Here is a 20,683-nt window from a genome sequence, read left to right on the forward strand (position 1 = left end):
GCACCTGCGAAATCAGCATCTTGGAAACAACTGTTTGCTGCCCCAAAACGAAGCATCACGGTAGTAAAGCCCCAGAACCACTGAGCCCCAGAGCCCGCCTCCTTCTGTTGCGACAAGGGTCCCATCTTACTCCCTGTTGGAAAGCAATTATAACGAGCAAGGATTCAAAAAGAGCTGAAGCCTGAAGATCGCCCTGATTAGCAACGAAAGCCGAGCACACCTGCCTGCATACTGCTGGCACATCAGGGAATGGAAGGCAATTTGGGAGCTGAGGTCCCCCAGACTTAACGGGAGTCTGTGCCAAACAAGGTAAAGGGCGGAGAAAAGAAAAAGCTTCTTGAGTCCTCTGCTGGGAAGTTTTCAGATGCTGTAGTGAAGACCAGAGAACAGTTTGGGACCCATCTAACCCTGACCAAAGTTGATTTTCCATCCAGCAGCTGCCCAAGCCCTAGGGGGGCGCACGCCCTGTCTCACAAAGCGCCTTTGCTAAATTTGGTACCATAACCCCTGAGGGGACTTTCTTTAAACTTTTCCCAATAGTGCCTGCATTCTCTCCCTATCTTCCCCAGAGTTTTCTTTTGTTTGAAACTGCAACCTCATTTTTCGTAACCTCATGAATGGAAAACTAGGAATATTTATTTTAGAAAGAATTCGGGTTATGGAAGAGGCCACATTTGTTGATTTCTTAAATAAAGCTGAAGTTCACTCTCCATTACTGTAAGGTAAACCCTAGGGCTCAATTCAGATAAGTGTGCTGTGTTTCACTGCCAAAAAAAACATCCGTTTTTTCCTTCAGTCACCGTAAACCAACCACCCTAGGAAAACCTGCTTTGTTGTCCTCAAGGAGCTATTATTGTTCAGAATATTTTACATGTAAGTGAACCCTGAGCGTTGTTCTTCCTTTCTTTGATAATTTGTCACTGGGAACTTCCACTTTTATTTATTCTTCCATTTCTAGCACCTGAGTACTTCTGGGATCTGCAGAAGTACATATTGAAATATGCAAATAGTATATAGCAAGTGAGTGTCAGATGCATGGAAATTAAATCAAATACAGGGGGGAGAAAGAAGCAGAGTGCATTAAAGCTAACTTTATGGCCCCAAGCTGTAGATAAATTGTGGTCTGTGGTAGTTAAACAACAGCTGTTCGGATTTAAAATAAAATTATGATAAGGATCCCCAGAAGATAACACTTCTTGAGGTAACAGCATTTACCTAAATGCATCTGTTAGCAACCAGCCCTGACAAGAGTGTTTATGCGAAAGTTTATTCCCATTTGTTTGCCTGTGTTCCATCATTCTCATTTCCAGTGGACAGCGGTTCTCAGGGAGTGAAATTTATGCTTAGGTTCCAGTGCAACCGCTCCTTCCACGTCTAGGCAGGTAAATTTCTGCGTCAGCTGGTTATGGTCCGTCATGGCCGAGAGAATGTCGTCGAGAAAGACAACACAGTGCTGTGGTGCAGGGAGAAAAGAGCAGGGCCACCCCTCTTTTATCAGGGGCTCACTCAGCCAAGCCCAGGCTTCCTTACACCCGGTGAGCAGCCTTTCTTTAAGAGCTTTATACCCAATAAAGTGCAAACTTTTATATATTTTTCTTCATTTATTGTGCAAGACTTTTATGGCAGACACATAGGAAACCACCCAGATGGAACTTCTAAGAGTGGCAATTGCCGTTTCCCACGACACCTCAAACCTGTGCTCAACTTCAAACCGCTCTGCAAATTTTCTCTCTTTCCTGACTTGCTCCATCTTTTACTCTCCCAAGATCTTCATCTCTGTCCCCTCCCACCACCTTCACCTCCATCGGACCCACTCAAGGGCATGTCCGTAGCAGATAGGTTGTCTACCTAAAAATATATCTCTCTTCCTGCATGGTCCTCAGTAAATAAAATATTTGCCCAAGCCCAAAGAATGCATAAATTCTTTAAACAACTTATACTGCATTTGAAATATGATACTAATTTATACGCTTTAAGGATATTCAAGAAATCAGTTTTGAACTAAAAGCTTTCCCACAAAGCTATATATACAGAGACAAAATGCACATGTAGAAGCAGCCTTTTTCCATGCCCTGATGTGAAGAAAAACCTTAATTCAGGGTTTTCAAACACAAATGGACATTGGAAACACTTTGCATTTTTCAAATGAATTTTTTAAAAAATGGGTTAATAAGGAAAGATTATGGTTATTAAAATAATAGAAAAATTTTAGAAATGAAATTAACTTTATAAAATCTGTCAGTGAAAGTCCTGTGCATGTGCCCAAGGAGACATTGTCAAGAATTTTCATAGCAGCATTGCTAAGTAATGAAAAACTGAAAATATGCTAAACCTCCATCAAGGATACAATGTATAAAAGACTGTGATGTATTCACGAAAAATTAAAAATAGTTAATTAAACATTGTATACATCAGCATGAATAAATCCCCAGAGCATAAAGTTGAAGGGAGAAACCGAGTTGGAAGGACAAGTACCGTTCAGTAATATTTATATAAAGTTTAAAAATACATGCAAAAGAGTACTATGAATTGCTTATTAACATTAATGTATATTATAAAAATATAGCAATATGTACGGAGATGGTAGACACCAAGTTCAGGAAACTAATGATCTCAATTTGAGAGGGATGAGAACATGGCAAAAGGGCAGGGGCCTTAACTGGACGTGTAATGGTTTATTTTTCAAGCTGAGTGATGAGTACCTTGCTGTTCATTACATTATTCAATGTGGTTTTTTTTCTTTTTAACTAAAAACACTTCATAATTTGAAAATAAAAATGCCATCTGTCAGCCCCTAATACAGCCTTTCTAACTTCCCACTAAGATATATAAATGACGGTAAATAAAAAGAAAATTTCAAAATAATGTTTGTATTAGTTTGCTGGGGCTGCCAAAAATGAAATACACAGACTGGGTCACTTAAACCACAGAAGTTTATCTTCTCACAATTCTGGAGGCTGGAAGTCCAAGACCAAAGTGTTGGCAAGCTGGTTAATTGTGAGGCCTCTCTCTTTGGCGTGCGGATATTTGCTGTGTCCTCGCGTGGTCGTTCCTGATGTCTCTTTGTGTGTCTGAATTTCTTCATCTTATCAGGACACTAATCATCTTGCACTGGGGCTCCATCCATATGACTTCATTTAACTGACATTACCTCTGTGAGGACCCTGTGTCCGAACGCAGTCACATTCTGAGCTACTGGGGGTTAGAACTTCATCGTATGAATTTGGGGAATACAATTTGGCCTGTAACAATGTTGAAATCTAAGATCCATAGACAATTGATTCCTAGAATCTGAAAGGAAATAATAGTTATTATAAGGACAGTGGAGCAGTTTGAAAAAAAACAATCAGTATGTTATTCACGTTCCATCCCAGGACTCTCAGCAGCACTGCCCCACCCAACCCCAAGGCAGTGAGAAGATGCTTCACCTCTCAGCACATATTCTTGCCCGAGAAGCAAGGTCCGGGTGTCGTGTTTTCTATCTACTGAGAATGTCAAGCAATTTTCTAAAATACAAAAATTTATTGCCTGAAATAGGTAATATTTTGTACTCCTCTGGGACTTCAAAGTGATGATTCCCCCCCCCCCCAATTCTGCAATATTTTTCCATACACCTCCTGTTGGTATGTTTCTGTTTTCTCATTTTCAGAAAAAGATAAATCTTGTCAAACAGAGATAGGATCTTATTCTACCCTCACTGCCCCCGTCCCCAGTAACGTTTATCCTGGGCCAATGAAGCACATGGAAAACTCCATTTCCCAGAACACACTGTACCTGAGGAGGACTACATCTCCCAGGATGCAATGGACCTCTTCAAGTCTTCCCAGCTGCCTGCATCATTTTTGTTTGTTTTTTAGTTACAGTCTCTAAATGGATATACAAAGTGTAAAGGCAGAAATATCATCTGCAATGGAACAAAAATCAGGCTGTCTTCAGATTTCTTCCCATTAGCCCTAAATGCCAGAATACAGTGGAACATTGTTTACAGGATTTTGAAAGACGGGGGAAAAAAAAACCCCTATGATCCTTGAATTTATACCCTGCCAAGTTTTATTTGATGGCAGAAGGCAACAGAAAGAACCTCTGTCATGGGGCAGTTTATTGGTCTTCTCTAATTAAACAAAACCATAACTTTGCTTTTTCAATATACATTTTAAAGATGCAGGAAAAATCATTACCCAAGAATGTTGTTTTCACATTGATTCTGCAGCCGAAGAACAGAGCTTTGCTCTGCAGTGCTTCACCCAGCTGTTCCTTTGCTGCTTCGGATGCTGTTCATTTCCCAGCATCAGAAACGCTTTTTAAGCTGCATTTTCTAAATTCTTGACTTCTTTGATAATCACTTAAAACAGGAAACAATGCTGTTCTGTGCCAGCATTTACTAACAATGGCCAAACTTTTCACAGGGCTGATATAAAAAGTGCTCTTTTTGCCCTGCACAAAAGCAAAACCAGCAACACCAGCATAAAGGCCATTTTCATTGCCAAGTTTCTTGGATATTGATTTTTTTGTGTGCATCTTTAAAATGTATATTGAGAAGCCTAAGTATAGTTTTATATATAATTAGTAAACACCAATAAACTGGCCTATTATATATATTTTTCTGACACAAATCTCTATTACTGTCTTCCTTCTAAGACCTGAGAATATTTCTACTTGCGTATGATTTTAAAACAGTATATTCAACAGCATTGTCAGGCTTCCTTTGCAAAGAACAAAATCCACTCGAGCTAGTTTAGAAGCAGGTTTACTGTGAGTTTTAAACAGGTTACTGGATTGTTGGGAAAGCTGGAGAAACAGCCTCTGGGTTAGCATCAAGAATGAATCCCGAAGTCACAAAACTCAGCCAGCAGAGGAGCCTCTTCTGTGACGAGGAAGGCTCATCCCAAAGGAGGAAGCAACCACCTCCTGAGCTTCACCACCACCATCCCAACCAAGAAGACTGCTGTTGTCTCCACCAGCAGGTGGACCCCCTCTCCACCCGCCCCCGCAACCCTGGACTGCAACAACAATTAAGACTCTTACAGATGCTGCAGCAGAAAAACCAATTTCCCGCCCATCCGTGCCTGTAGGAAAATGAAGCAGCAGAAACACAGCCTCTTCGTCAGTTCCACCTTCCAAATCTTAGGTGAGTGCATCGAATTCACTACTTTCCACAACATAAATTATACTCAGAATCTTACATACAAAGGATTCTGAGAAATAGACCAGAATGCACCCTAGAACAGGTTGGAAAGGATATTGAGTCTACCATAATCACAATAATACAACCCTAATTGTATTCTTAAATATATGGTAAAAAAAGATTAAGGAAATACCATGATTCTAATGGTCCATTAGAACTGCTTGTAACTGAAGATAAGGGTTACAATGGTAATAATATTAATAATAGTAATATTAATTGCTAACATTTGATTTCATGCCATGTGCCAACCAATATTCCATATGCTTTATGGGCATTACGCCGTTTAATCCTTATAACAGCCCTAAGGCATGTGCTCTTTCTGGCCTCAATTTACAAATGAGAGAGCTGTGGCATCGACAGGTGAGTAATATGCTCAAGGTCACATACTGCTGAGGGATGGAACCAAGAGTCTAACCTGGACAGTTCCCCCCCGCCGAGACTGCCTCTCCTGCTGGATATTTTATTCAGTAGTTCTGAGGTGGCGTCCAGGAGACTAGGCTTTTAATAAGCTCTCCAGGGTGATTTTCATGGACAGCAAAGTTTTAATAATTTCCAGTATCTTTCAGTTTTAGATAACCAGCATGTATGAGTTTTATAACAACGGATGTAATTCTGCATGCATCATAGGATCACTGCCAGGTAAATAATCCACATACAGCAAAAGGGCTGAAAGTATTACCAGGGGTGATCTCCGTGTAGTGAAAAGAGTGAGTGGTGTTTTCCCGTCTTCTCCTTTTTGTATTTTCCAAGTGCTCCACTATAAGCATTACTTTTATTTCATGTCTACCTTGGTCAAGTTCGATCTATCCATCCAGAGACCATTCACACGGGCATCCCAGGGTTAAAGATGTAATCTCTTTTTGCTTGTTTTTTTTTTTTTTTCTTTTCATTTCTTTTTTCTTTCCCTTCCCAATGCATTTTAGTTTAAAATCCAGAATGGAAATGGTAACTTAAAATTTCCTAGTCTTTTGACCAGCCTAAGACAAGAAGGACAAAATAGTAACCACATCAACTCGAGGATTTTATTTGTATTTAATACATTAGAGATCGTCAAAAAAAAAAAAATTGAGAAGTTGATTCCGAACGTGTACTTCAATACCTGTTGATCACACTTTATCTAATTCCCTCTTTTTCCTGACGACCTCCATCCCTCCCCATCTGTAAATGCAAAGGGGACCTCACCGTGCTGTGGGTGTGCTGATTTCAAGAGCGTAGCTCACGGGAGAAGGACAGCCGGCCCCGTGCCCTGGTCCAGTCCGGCTGCGTCACAGGCTCGAGCTCACAGCACGCTTGGCATCCACGGCTTCCACGAGCCCACTCAGCAACCCTAATACATCATCCAAGCAAACATTAATATTTTACCTCAGTTATCAAGTGTGCCCGTTCAAACTTTTATCTAAAACATTCTTTATCATCTTTTCATTAAGTTCTCAAGAGCTAATGGTTTCTGAGTTCCTTGGGTAAGGATGATGTTCTGAATAATGAAAGCTCATTATTTCTCCACAGAATGCTTGTTAATTCAAATGATGATATTAAAACTATAGTAGCCTTTAGCACTGGGGTGATTTCTAGCATACTTTATCATGTATCAATATATACTCTGTTTGTCAAAACTGCCCAGGGCTGGGGCTGACATTCTCTCTGGAGGAGTCTAGTGCTTCAAAAGGCACTGAATACACCAAGGTGACAACTGGCAGAGCTTGCGCCTCTAGGAAATGGAAAGATGAAACTTGAGTGCCACCGCCTCCCTTGATTCCCTCGTTAGTATTCATAAAGGGACCGTGCCCTCCTCTCTCTGCTCCTCACGGGTCTCCCTTTTGAATGGAATAAAAGGAAATCAATATTTTGAAAAGGAAGCCCACGTAGGGGACTCTACACATGAGGTGTTATTTATTTCCATTTAACCGATCCCAAAATAATCTGCGCACACACACACAAAGACTGGTTTAGTGAGACACACACACACAGACTACACTCAACACAGCGCTTAAGGTGGTTATGACATTCCTGGGCAAAAAGGTGTTGGTCCTCTGGGCTGTTTTTAATAGGGCATTATTTTATTTTGGGTCTCTTTAAATACATCTTACTTGACCTCACCCCAGTTTCTACAACCAAGCAGATTCCCACAGCCGCAATATTGCTGTAAGCTTCTTGACTGGGTCCCCTCTTGTCCGGTTTCCACAGCAGGATACAGGCACGTATCTCGTTTTATTGCTCTGTTCTACTCTGCTTCGCACATAGAGCGTTTTGGGGTTTTTTTGGGGTTTTTTTACACATTGAAGCTTTATGGCAACCCTGCACCCACCAAGTCTACTGGCACCACTTTTCCAACAGCATTGGCTCACTCCATGTCTCTATGTCAGATTTTGGTAGTTCTCACAATATTTAAAGATTTTTATTATTGTTGTATTAGTTTTGGTGACCTGTGATCGGCGATCTTTGATGTTCCTATTGCAAAAAGATGACGACTCGCTGAAGGCTTGGACGGCGTTTGGCATTTGTTCAGCAGAAACATTTTTAGCGTTAAGTGCATTTTTTTGGACACAGCGCCCTTGCATACTTACTAGTGTAAATAGAGCTTTTTGATATGCACTGGGAAAGCAAGACATTCATGTGACTCGTTTCATCGTAATGTTTGCTCTATTGTGGTGGTCTGGAACCGGACCTGTAATATCTCCAAGGTCTGCCTGTACTTCTAATGTTGACAAACCCGCACTCCTCCCCTTCTTACCCTTTTAATTAAAAGGTTATATATAAATGAGGTGGGGGAGGGTATAGCTCAAGTGGTAAGGTACGTGCCTAGTATGTACCAGGTCCTGGATTCAATCCTCAGTACTTCCATTAAGAAAGTAATTAAGTAAACCTAATTACCTACCCCCCTCCAAAAAAATAAAACAAAAATACATGAGAACAGTGCCTTAAAAAAAGGTTATAGGCAACTGAGAAGCAGATTGCCAAGAGGACCACACCCACGACAACCCACATGAACTCTGCTCCCAGTCAGTGAATTTCGCGTGTCGTTTCTACCCCACTCACTCTCCACCTTCCTGTTATTGTAAAGCTTTGCACAAAATAGAAAATTGCTTCCTTCTGGCAACTTTTCAGATTCTTCCGTATGTCCTGCATTTTGGAAGCACCTGAAATGCTAGTCTCCGAGCAAGTCTCCAAGGAGAGGGCAACTTTCCCCAAACTAGGCATTTTACTTTTCTGAAACGGTATAAAGTGTGAAGAATCTCACCTGTGCCTCCCTCTAGAACCTGGGAGGAATTGTAATTTTGAAAACCAAGCCATTCTCTAAGTTGCTTGGAGCTGCAAGGTCAACGCTTGGGAGCACTCGTGTGTGCTGCAACACGCGTTTCTGTACCATCGTCTCTTAATTATCTCTCCTGTGGAAGGCTAGCCGGACGTCTGCCCACAGGCACTGTCATCCCAACATGGTGAACTTTCTGCATCATAGCTGCACTTTTAGAACAGTAACTATCCGAAAGAAAAGGATCTACATGCATTACTATAGTTATATTAATTGTACCACTCAATGTTTTTTTGCATTTTACATTAATCATGTTAGGCAATAGAATGATGCTTATTTGAAAAAAGAAAAAGCCACTTTGTTAATCCAATGTCTTAATGGTAAGGAGCATCTGAGTGAATTTATTCTAGAAGAGCAAAAGCAGCCCCAGAATACTTGGGTCATTGGGTCAATTTAAGAAAAATGTGGTTTAAGAAAAATATGTGGGTCATTTCCCATTGCATTCTTAGTTTTCAACATCCTGACTCAGTATCAGACCATGTTAGTTGATCATTCCATTTGGTCTCAAAGCCTGCTGCATCCTTTCCACACAAGACCCAAGAAATAAAATCACGTCAGTTTGTTTTCACTATTTCCAGCCTCATCCTCACCCAGGCAATCTTTTAAAAGCTTGCGCTTTCTTGAGAATAGGTAACTTTAGGACAAATTAAATATGAAACATTTGGAAAATCGACTTATTGATATCGAAGAATAGCAAATTAATTTTCAAGAAGAAATGATGCTTACTGAGACTGACCCAAAACTGGCTAGAAAGCTAACGTAAAGGAATGTTCTGGGTAGATTCCACTTTCAAACCATTTCTATTTCAGTAAGGGTTTTATTCAAATTTGCAAAGGACAAAGCCAATTATAAACATTTGCATGGTTAATACTTATAAGGACTTTTTTCTTTAATCTAAGAGCATCAGCAATGAAAACATAGAGGTAAAATTCATTCCCCCATCCTTACCCCGCCCAAAAAAAGTAAGTTTAACTGAATGCTGTACATACGAGAATGTATGTTTTCAGAGCTTGGGTGTGTTTTCTGTTTTGAATACATGAATATAAAATTCACTGTATAAAATGACTCACAAGTGGGGCCCTACGTATCATCCTCAACTATTTAGAATATATTGTATTAACTATCACAAATAAACCTGCTCGGATGTAAACTGGGCCAGTTGATGTTCTGTCGGCTTTCTTGCTCAGCTGAAGAGCCTTGCTGACTTCTATCTTAATATATATATAAAATATATATTTCTTTATGATCTGCAAATTATTTCTAAAGAAGGAGATTTATTCCTCTTTTCACACTTTTCAGCCATATGTGTTGCTGTCTACAGAGTAGAGCAGGGATCAGCAGACTTTTTCAATAAGGGTCGGAGAGGAAATATTTCAGGATTTTGGGACCACGGGGTGACTGTTGGAACTACTCACTCTGCCTTTGTAGTGCAAAAGTAGCCGTAGACAGTACCTAAGTGAACGAGCACAGCTGTGGTCCAGCTAAACTTTATTCATAAAACTCGGCAACCACCCAGATTTGGTCCGTGGAGCATAGTTTGTTGACTCCTCTCAAGGAAAACGTGTCTTAAAAGCATTTGCTTTACACCCAGGGCTCTTATAATTATTTGCAACACTCACTAAAACTGTCAGTGAGAACAGAATTACATTGCTTAACCATTTGTGATGAAGTCACATCAAGTCAGATTCTTCAAGCACCTAAATGACTCCCCAGACAAATGCCTTTATTCGTAAACACCACATACATCAACCCAATATGTGATGCTTAAATGGACTGTTGACTTTACTTAACTAAAACCCAATCTTTACATTAAAATATTGGAGACTGAGTATCAGGAAGGAAAAATCTGACATAATGACACATTTTTTTAGAGCAAGCATTCCTGTTATCTCTCTGTTGCTGCAATTATCCAAGGAAAGCCACACCCGGGCCTTTAAAGAATGAAAATGATGTCTTGAGTGACGTGCCCGCCTACTCGAAGTATTTAAAGAACTAAACAAGGTCTAAGGCTTTTGTCTTGGATGGCACAGGCAGTATGGGAGGTCTGGGTCAGTCTTCCACACCATGTGGGTTAGCCCCCTTCAACACTTGCAAAGGAAACTAAGGAACAGAGGTCACGGTTTATCTAAAAATGAAATGCATTGTTGGAAATCAACCAACTGGGCATTCTCAAGTTGGAAAGGGCCTCCAAGATTCTGTAGACTGGGGAAGGCTCTTAACTTTGGACCTAGGATAGAGCTTCAGTTGGTTTCCAAAAATTGCCTACAATTAAAGGCAACATTGGGGTGCTTAATATCTGAGTGTCAAAATATCTATTTAATGTTTTCTTTTGTGAAAGTCTATTACATCCATCCATTCTCAAAGAAGCTGTTATCCCTTATGGTGGGTTGAATTGCAGCCCTCAAAAAGACATATCTGAGACCTAACCCTGTGAATGTGACCTTCTTTGGAAACAAGGTCTTTGCAGGTGCATTAAGTCAAGGATCTCAGTATAAGAGCATCCTGAGTTTAGGGTGGCCCCTAAATTGAATGACTGGTGTCCTTACATGAGAAAGGAAAGGAGATCTGGGACACAGGGAATAAGAACACATGAAGACAGAGGCAGAGACCTGAAGTATGTGGCCCCAAGCCAAGGAAAACCAGAGCCCCCAGAAGCTGGAAGAGGCAAGGATTCTCCACCAGAGCCTCAAGAGGGAGTATGGCTTACCCTACTGATTGCAGAATTCTGGCCTCCAGGACTATGAAAGAATACGTTTTTGTTGTTTTAGGTCCTCTAGTTTGTGATCATTTGTCATAGCAGCACTGGGAAATGAACACACTCCACAGAAAGCTGAGACCCAATGTCACACCAGAAGCACAGCAAGGGTCACAGCAGTGTCCGAAGGGAACTGAGCAGCTCAGGGACAAGACAGTGGCCTAAGAAATCAGGCCTGTTTTCTCCAAGTCAAGTACTCAGCCCTCTGCTATCAGTAAATCATGTGCACACTCCTGGGCCAGACTGTGTGGAAGAGTCATTCTGTGCTTAAATTATTTCTATAGCTCTTAAATGGTCCCATAGCTTAACTTAAATACTTCCATTGACAGGGCTCTCACTACCTTACAAGACAGTCTATTCCACTTTAAAGTAACTCTGATTATTAGAAAGCTTTTCTTTATATGGAATTGAAATTCACCTACTTGTAGTTTTTACCCATTAGTTACCCACTAACCCTCTAGTTTACTCATTATTTATTTATTTTTGGGGGGTTGGGGGGGAGAGGAAGACCATTAGGTCTATTTATATATTATTAGTGGATTTTTTTTCAACGGAGACACTGGGGATTGAGCCCAGTACCCCGTGCATGCTAAGCACGTGCTCTACCACATAAGCTATACCCTCCCCCTAGTTTACTCTTTAGTTCTAGTTAACTTCTTGGGGCAAGTAGAACAAGCCTGTTTCTTCCTTTCTATGACAGTTTTCCACTGCTGCAGGGGTTAGCCCACCATTTCTGTAAAGGTCCAGAGAGCAGTGATTTTAGGGTTTTCAGGCCATACTGTGTCTGCCAACTCTGCCGTGGCGGCCAGAGCAAGGGCAGACAACGTGCGAGTAAGCAGGGTGACTGTGTTCCTACAAAACTTTACTATGACACTGAAATTTGAATTTCATATCATCTTCCTTTGATTTTTTTTTCAATGACTTCAAAAGAGGAAGACCATTTTTCACTCACAGACCATACAAAAACAGACAGTGAACCAGATCCAGCCCCCAGACTAGCCTTTGCCAACCCCTGAACTATTCCATAGTGGATTTCATGCTTCCCCTTACCTGAGGTTTTCCCTGCTCCAAATGCAACATTCGTGGTATTATCGACTTCTTGTAAAACATGGTAATACCTTTTCATTATTCCAGCCTAAAATTTCTTTCTTTTGGTTTGTTTTTGTCTTTTTCGGTGCATGCAGCCATTAATCACATGCATTGAATTATCTGCCTGACAGTATTCTAATCCCTTAAAGATTCATTATCTCTTTTGACCCTCAAGCCAGTCCTTAAAAGGAAGGTGTTATTAATTTATTTCTTACCTTGTTCCAGAAGCTAATATTATCCCTGTTTTATAAATGAGGCAACTAAGACTCACAGAAGACAAGTGGCTTGTCCCAGATCACGTGGTTAGAAAATGACAAGAAGAAGGCTCTGAAGAGGCATCTTCTAGCTCCTCTCCCAGATCACTTCGAACCACACCATGTCCTCTGCAGCTAGAGGTCTTGTAACCCTGTAGAAAGCGAATGAAGCTGATCCAACATGACTCACGGTTGGGGAGCCCATGAGGCTTCTAGAGATCATCACTTCTCTTTCTGTACTTTTGAACAATCTTTCCAGGAGACTGATCCAGCATCGCATCAGAATTAGAATCGAGGCCATCCGTTTGGAGGTTGCAGAATCATCCTCTTGCCTCTTCTGAGAGCTCTCAAAAATCTCAAAGAAAGGGAAATCCAAGCTAAATCAAGACTTAGAGGAAAAAAGAAGGACGTTGGTGGAAGGCGAGGTGGGATTAACAAAGCAGCTTGTCTGCAATGTGCCAAGTCCTGCGTAATCAAACTAGCCACTGACTGGTTTCCAACGGTGAAGTCGCCACCGATCTAGCTGGGGGAAAGCGAGTCTGTTTAGTCAGCATACTCAATGCTGTTTCCCCGGCTCAAATCCAGACACAGAAACTGACTTCACCTATATTCCGAAAGGAAGACAAAACACACAGAAGGGGGAGTGGGGAAGCACCAGCCTCCAGTAGTTCTGAAGGTGGGGCTGGTTCTCACCTGCAGGCATCATCTTGGTACAATTAAGGTATCACTCGAAGCTTTAGAGAGTGGAACTTTTTCCCTTACGTAACTGAGAAACTGTCTTTGGAAGCAATCATAAGGGGGCTGTTTCAGAACTGTTTTGCAAACCGCACCTTTGAAAGACTAAGAGCACATTCTCCTCTTCACAAAGCAACCGCGGTCATTTGGATGCAGGAGTTCTGAGAGACTCGTATAAAAATCAGTACTGCTGCTTCACAGTCTTTGAAACATCTTGTCATGAGTTCTTTCCGTCACCTTTTTAAGCGGAGTTCAGTTCTAACCAAAAATTTTAAGGTGAGCTAGTGTCTTGGTGACCGCGTGAGTTTTAAAACATTACCTTAGCCCTTCTCTGTTGGAATATTGTCTTGACACTGTTGGCACGTCCTTTCAGGGGTTAAAGTGCTACCTTTCAATGTAGGGTTCAAGTACAAATCACAAATACTCCTGGGTTTACTAGAGCCCACCAGTAACTCTGCTTTTCCTAAAATGTGCATAAAATGCTTTGTGATTTAGGGATGGCTGCCTTCACTGGTGTCCGTGTGCTGACAAGAAAAGGCTCTCTCTAAGGGGACTGCTTGAGAAGCATTAGTTCCTATCTACTGGCTTGGTCCAGGTGGTTGCCAGTGCACTGTCTGCAGACCATGCACCAGAGGCTGGTGGCAGACTGGTCCCAGCTCTGTTTCATAAACACCCAACTCTGACACCTCCGCGCCGTACTTGCCATAAACGCCAGCAGATAATGTTCTGGCTCCCAGCTATCATGGCTTTGTTTCTAATAGCACAGCCCAGTCAACACAGTTGGGGACAAAAAAGTTTTAAAAAATGTGATGGCCTTAACTTACTTACTCTTTATGGAAAGAATCGATTTGCCCTTGTATATAAGGTTTTATCAGAATACGAAATGCTGCAAAGTTTAAATGCCATGGGAAAGGCCTACATACTTTGAATCTCTGATGTCAGTCTTATGAAGACACTGCCCCTTCTGTTATAATACACATTACATGATCAACTCTCTACCTACTTGTGTTACTTGTGTTACTTGTTACTGGCCTCCCGAAGCTAGAGTGAAAGCTCCTGGAGGGCAGAAATTCTTTTCATTTCCTTCCCTGGTGCACGCTAAGCACCCGGAACAATGTCTGGAACATAATCGGCACTTCGTATGTATGTATTTAATGAATGGATGAAAGGATGGATGGATGAAAGTATGGACAGATGGATAAAATGATATTCTTTACTAGATTGTGAACATCTGGTAGCAAACTCTAAAAGTAATACATGCCCACTGCTAAGTAAAGTTCAAACAAACAACCTGTAAAAAAAAAAATTATGACACTATTTAGGGGGATTTGAACACTGAATATTTTATGTGAATAAAGTATTGCTTATTTGTTGAGGTATGGAATGCATTCTAGTTATGGTTTACATGTTGAAATGCTTAAAAATATAATGATGGCTAGGATTTGTTTCAAAATACTCTGGGGCAGAGGGAGGGCAGTGAGTGGAGATATATGTGAAACAAGATTGGCCGCGAGGTGATCGATATTTTGGGGTGATGGATATTGGAAGAATATTATATGACTGTATTTATATTTGCATATGTTGGATTTTTTTTGTAGTAAAAAGTTAAATATTCAAGTCATAAAAAATCGGCAAACAGTTAAAAGTAAGACTCCCTCCCGTCTCTGAACTCTGAGCTATTTTCACTTTAAGGAAAAGCAACAGCTGCTCAGCACCTGAAGGACAGCAAGCTCTATTCTAGCTACTAGAGGTAGGGCTGTTAGGAAGTGCCGGTGTGCTGGTGGGAGAAGCAGACGGCAAATAACTTTGCAAAGAAAGAAATACACGAGGCAGTTTCAGAAAGCAGTAGGTGCTTTAAGAAAACAAAACCAGGAAGGGAGGGTATGTAGCTCAAGTTGTAGAGCGCGTGCTTAGCATGCACGAGGTCCCGGGTTTCGATCCCCAGTTAACCTCCACTTAAAAAAATTATAGCTAATTAAATAAACCTAATTACCTACCCCCACCAAAACAATAACAACAACAACAACAAAAAGAAAGACAACAAAACAAGTAATTCTCCCCAGAAGCGATCCGCGTTCCCGGAGGCGCTTACCACACGCATATACACACACGTGTGCGTCCGTGGAAGCATGAGCGTCGTTAACCCGTATTACAGACACCCCTTCTCCTCAGGAGCAGCCATGCTGCTCTGTACTTTGCTTCTTTCCCTGAACAAGACATCCCAAAGGCCGGTCTGTGTCCAGTCTGGGACCTCTTGAGAGCAAGGACCTCCTGGAGTTCCCTTTGCTTCCCCGCACACACGTGGCTTAGCGCCAGGCACCCGTCAGAACCTCAGCTAGTGTTTAATGAATCGAAGACTTGATCAAAAGCGGCTAAACACTGGCCTCACCTCCTTCTCGTCGTCTCTGCACCTCTGTCTCTCTTCCTCCAAAGGTGGCGTGGAAGGCAGGTCCGCGGAGCTGCGTGGAGCCTGGCGCATGGAGGGCCTTCGACAAATGTTTCCCAGAGGAACTTGGGACAGGATGAGAATCACAGCAAGGCAAAGCCTGTCAGGCCACCTCCTCAGTAATGACAGCTGGGCACCTGGGGGCCCCGCTGGGAAGGAAGTGATGCCGCGTCCCCAGCAGGTGCTCTCTGACGCGGGGACATAGAAAAGCTGTGTTTACCGTGCGTGCTGCATGGCCGGGGCTGGTTTTGATTTTGGGGGTGGGATTTTTTTTGTTTGTTTCTCTGACCAGCTCGAGCTGTTTTAAATACTAGACCCTTTCAATAATAGATTTGCTCCAGGAATCATCTTTAATCCTCACCAGACCACCTAGGGCTGTTCCATGAAATCACTGGGAGGTGAAGACTGTGTTTTTAGCAGTCTTACTGATTCTGCTGCTATTTCGCTGGATGGCATTAACAGCAGAAAAGTTACATGAGTGAAGTGGCCACAGATAATGTGAGTATTGAACTTTGCTTCTTTTTAAATGGCTTGAGACAGCCTACAGGTATTTAAATATGTCCTTTAAAAAAAATAACTGAGTTCTTGAATGAATACCAAAAGGAAAAAAGAAAAGAAAATAGAGTGAAAAGGAAAAGCAAGCCACTGTAAATGGAAATTTATTTACACAGCTCCTAGCATCACTCATGGTTGAGTTAATGCCCTACCTGTGTACACAGAACTGAGGAATGTGAAGATATTCTTACCACTAATGCATCAAGGTCAATACACTGTGCTTCCACGGCAGGTTATGGTATTTGAAAGACAGAAAGATCAGTCCAAACAGTAGACCTAGAGCCCCCATCTTCAGCCCAAGATCCTGTTGAATTCTCCCTTTACAAAGCCACTGAGAGGACTCATTTGAAGTAACAGTAGGGTTTAGGTTGGAAGGGAGCTCAGACCTTGCCATGAATGCTGTGTGTGTTGAGTGAGCTGTGTATGTTGGAGGGTGTGTGAGTATAAAGAAGAAAAGAGGGTGGAGAATGTATACAAGTGTGAGATTGGGTGGGAAGATACCAAGTAAGTGTTCTCTTAAGCTTACCACCAAAATCACCTGAGAAACCGGGACTGGCCGAAGTGCTTGAGGTCCACACAGGAGGCACACCATTGTCTGTAACAAAACACAGACTGGGTACTTAAACAACAGACGTTTGTCTTCTCCGTTCTTGAGGCTGGAAGTCGGAGACTAGGGTCAGTTCTGGAGAGAGCCCTCTTCCTGGCTTGTAGATGGCCATGTTCTCCCTGTGTCCCCCAGTGACCTTTGTGTCTGGGTGGTGGAGGGAGGGAATTTTGTCTCTTCTTTCAAAGGCACTAATCCCATCATGGGGACCCTACTCTCATGACCTCATCTAAATCTAACCGCCTCCCAAAGGTCCCCACCTTCAAACACCATCACACTGGGAGTCAGGGCTGCAACCTCTGGATTTTGGGAAGATACAAACATTCAATCCACAACCACACCTAAAGCCATTTTAGCACTTTGTAACTGTATTTCATTTGATTATTATGAAAATATATATATTTAAAGAAGCACTTTGATTCATGCTTGCTTTAAGATGATCGTTCATTTGACATTCAAGAAGTTCTCATCATCATTTACTCTGTGCCGGGTGCCACGGTGGCCTCGGGAGACACAGAAGGAATCAAGATAGCTGTGGTCCGCTGTCCTCGTGGGGCTCACAGTCTAATGAGAGAAGGCGAAAGACAATGAACAAGTAAGCCAACAAATAAATAAACAAGCAAGTAAAAATAAATCAGTCGCCACTTGGGATTCTGCTTTGAAGGACAAAGACAGGGTTCAGTCCTAGAGAAAAGGGTGGAGGAGTCCAGGGGTCGACTTTAGATGAGGTGCTTAAGGAAGGCATCGTTGAGGGGGTAACATTTAAGCTGATACTTGAAAGGCGAGGAAGAGGGTCCCAGCAGATGGAAGGGCAGAGGTGAAGCCCTCCAGGCAGAAGAGAGTTTGGCCTGTTGTGGGAACCCATCGAGGCCCTTGTGTCTGGAACACAGCAAGTGAGGGGGCAAATCACACAGCATGAGGTTGGGAGGTCGGCCGGACAAGACTGCATGGAGCTTTGCAAGCCAAGGTGAGGCATTATTTCATTCCAAGGATGATGGAAGCCATCCTCGAGCTCTAAGCCAGGGGAGAGGTGGTTTGCTTTGTGTGGTTTGTACACTTTTAGTTCCTGTGAAGCAGTTACTAGACAGAGATAAGGAAGGCAGGCGGAGACAGACACGAGGGTCATGAGTGATGGGGGAAAAGTGCTGTGGATATTTTGAGTCCACACGGATTCCTGCAGCCTTAGTGGTCTTAGAAAACTCTTTGTAGACCTAGTGGTGCTTAAAAAACATTTTTCAGGTGATGAAGGGACTACGCATTCGGCAACCATTTGTTGGACATCTACTTAGATGGGTCGTGTGGCCACAGTACAAAGATGAGTAAGACAAAAACCCTGCCCACCAAGAGCTCTCCGGCTGGTCAAGGACACTGAGAAGGACACAAAAGATGTTAAGGGAACCTATTAAGGGCTCTGAGAGGGGTCACCCTGCAGAAGTAGGGGGGCGTAAGAGGTGGAGCCCCCGCTGGGGAGGCCAGGTAGCAGGGAGTCTGGTTCAGAAAAGAGATGGCTGAGCAGACTTCTTGGTAAACTAGGAGGATGTGCCCCAGGGGGAGAGGCAGTGCAGGATAAGGAGACATGTGAGCAGGGTCTGTGCGGGTCTCCATGCTGGTGAGGGTGGCGGACAGTGACGGTGAAGGATCTATGTGCCAATAAGAAGAGGGCTTTGCAGAAACACACTACTATACATAAAATAGATGAACAACACAGTCCTCCCTCTAGCACAGCAAACTATATTCAATATCTTGTAATAGCCTCTAATGAAGAAGGATATGAAAAGGAATAAACGTACAACTGAATCACTATGCTGTACACCGGAAATGAACACAACATTGTCAATTAATTATACTTCAATTAGAAAGAGAGAGAGAGAGAGGAAGAAGACTCAGACGGATGTCTTTAGAAAGAAGCGTGAAGAACAATTTGCAGAGACTAAAGACAGAGTTGAAGTCTGATGCAATGGCCCAGGCAACAACAGATAAATCAGAGGCAAGATTATGAGAGTCATAAAGGTAAGAGTGCAGGACAGCCTTTTGTCGTGTTCCCTAGACCACCAGGTACAACACTGAACACACGGTATTTAAAAAATTACGGTTAAACTGTATCAAGCACACATAATTGCATATGCTAATACACAAACTGTCCAGTTCTGGATTTAGCATAAGATAATATACCCCCCCGGAGAAGCAAAGAGCTAGGTGCCATTCTTACATATTTATAAGACCCAAACAGGTTAATGTATATTCTTGACATCACAGATTTATTTCTATGTTAATTCACTTTCAGAAAGCATGTATAACCATAATATACATGGTGAGAAAGTAATTTTATTCATATGTTTGGACATAAAAAATATCATTACGCAGCCTAATAATCCCAGTTGACAGTCAGAATCATTTTTTTAAAAAAACAGATATATTAAGAAAGAATTCAAGAAAAGCAGCAACCGAGCTCTGATCTGGCCCCTCTCTTTTGCCGGGTGGCACTGATTTATATCAGCCAGTACAGTCATTTGCAAGTTCATTTCATGATCAATGCCTGGCCAAGTTTGCCTTTATACATTATGAAAGGTTGTCTCAACATTTGCATTTGTGCAGGCAGGCTTGCTAAAAGCACTCTGACTGCCTGTACTTTGCAGGCAACTGAGAAAGCGGTTTATCATTTTTTGCCTCTTTTATTTACCTTTTTTTTTTTCTACCTGCCAATGACAGTGATTGGTCTCTGGAGAGACACCAAAGTTGTACTCAACACCATTTAAAAAATCCAAATGGGATCATTTTAGACGTTGATTCAGATCTTTTCCAAAACTGGAAAGCGCATGTTTATTCTGTTTGGATAACTTTTAGATTTTTCTAAAGAGATATAACCTATAAGGCGTGAAAGTCAATCAGGGAGCGCTCTGCTACCTTTGCCAAGAGCTTGCGGGGTCCCAAACTCAGGCCAGCCTCGGTCCAGCCAGTGAGCTAGGGGGAAATCTTGTGTTTCTGGGGGCAGAGCTGAGCCCCTGCATTTCCCTCCACCCCCACTCGGCAGAGAGGGAGAAAGGGTCCACTCTTTGGAACCAAGGATAATTGAGAGAACTTTGTAAGCTGGCGTTTTCTCTCTTTTTTCATCCTCACTTCTCTTTACTCCCAAAGTTTAAACAAGTGATACGTGGCTGGCTTTCCCCACAGCCCACCTCAGCCAACCCTCCTTTTGGGTAAACCTCAGCTTCCTGGCTGGCCTGCTGGAGAAACTGGTTCGACACACCCAGGGGAAAAATGACAGCTTTTCACAGCAAGCTGCCTGGGCGTAAATAGCGCAGGGGAGCGTCCGCAGGCCCCAACCTGCCTTTTCAAAGTGTCAGTGCAGCCGGCCTGCTAGACCTCTTCAGGGAGAATCAGCCACTCTTTACTTAACTTTCTGGAAAGCAGTTTAACCCTGTTTACAACCTAAACAGATCACAGGTGAGGGGCTTTGCCAGTCTCAGGCCTACAAGTGAGTGACCAGTGCCCCCTCCCACTGAAGGCTGGGGGTTCCCTCCTCTTTCTGAGTGGCCCTGGGAGCCAGGCAGAGGCAGGGGAGGGCAGAGCTAAACAGAAGGGAAGTTAGCTTCGTGAAGAATGAGGTGTCCAAAAACCTGGCAAAAGGCCTATAGCTTTGTGCCTTGAGGTTAGAGAGCCAACTGCTTTTCCCGGAACTTGCTCCAAATTTCACACCCGTTTTTGCAGATGTCTGCTATGTGGTGAGCTGTGTGAGCTCCCGGACAAGGG

Source organism: Camelus dromedarius, chromosome 19, assembly GCF_036321535.1.
Source record: "Camelus dromedarius isolate mCamDro1 chromosome 19, mCamDro1.pat, whole genome shotgun sequence".
NCBI lineage: Eukaryota > Metazoa > Chordata > Mammalia > Artiodactyla > Camelidae > Camelus > Camelus dromedarius.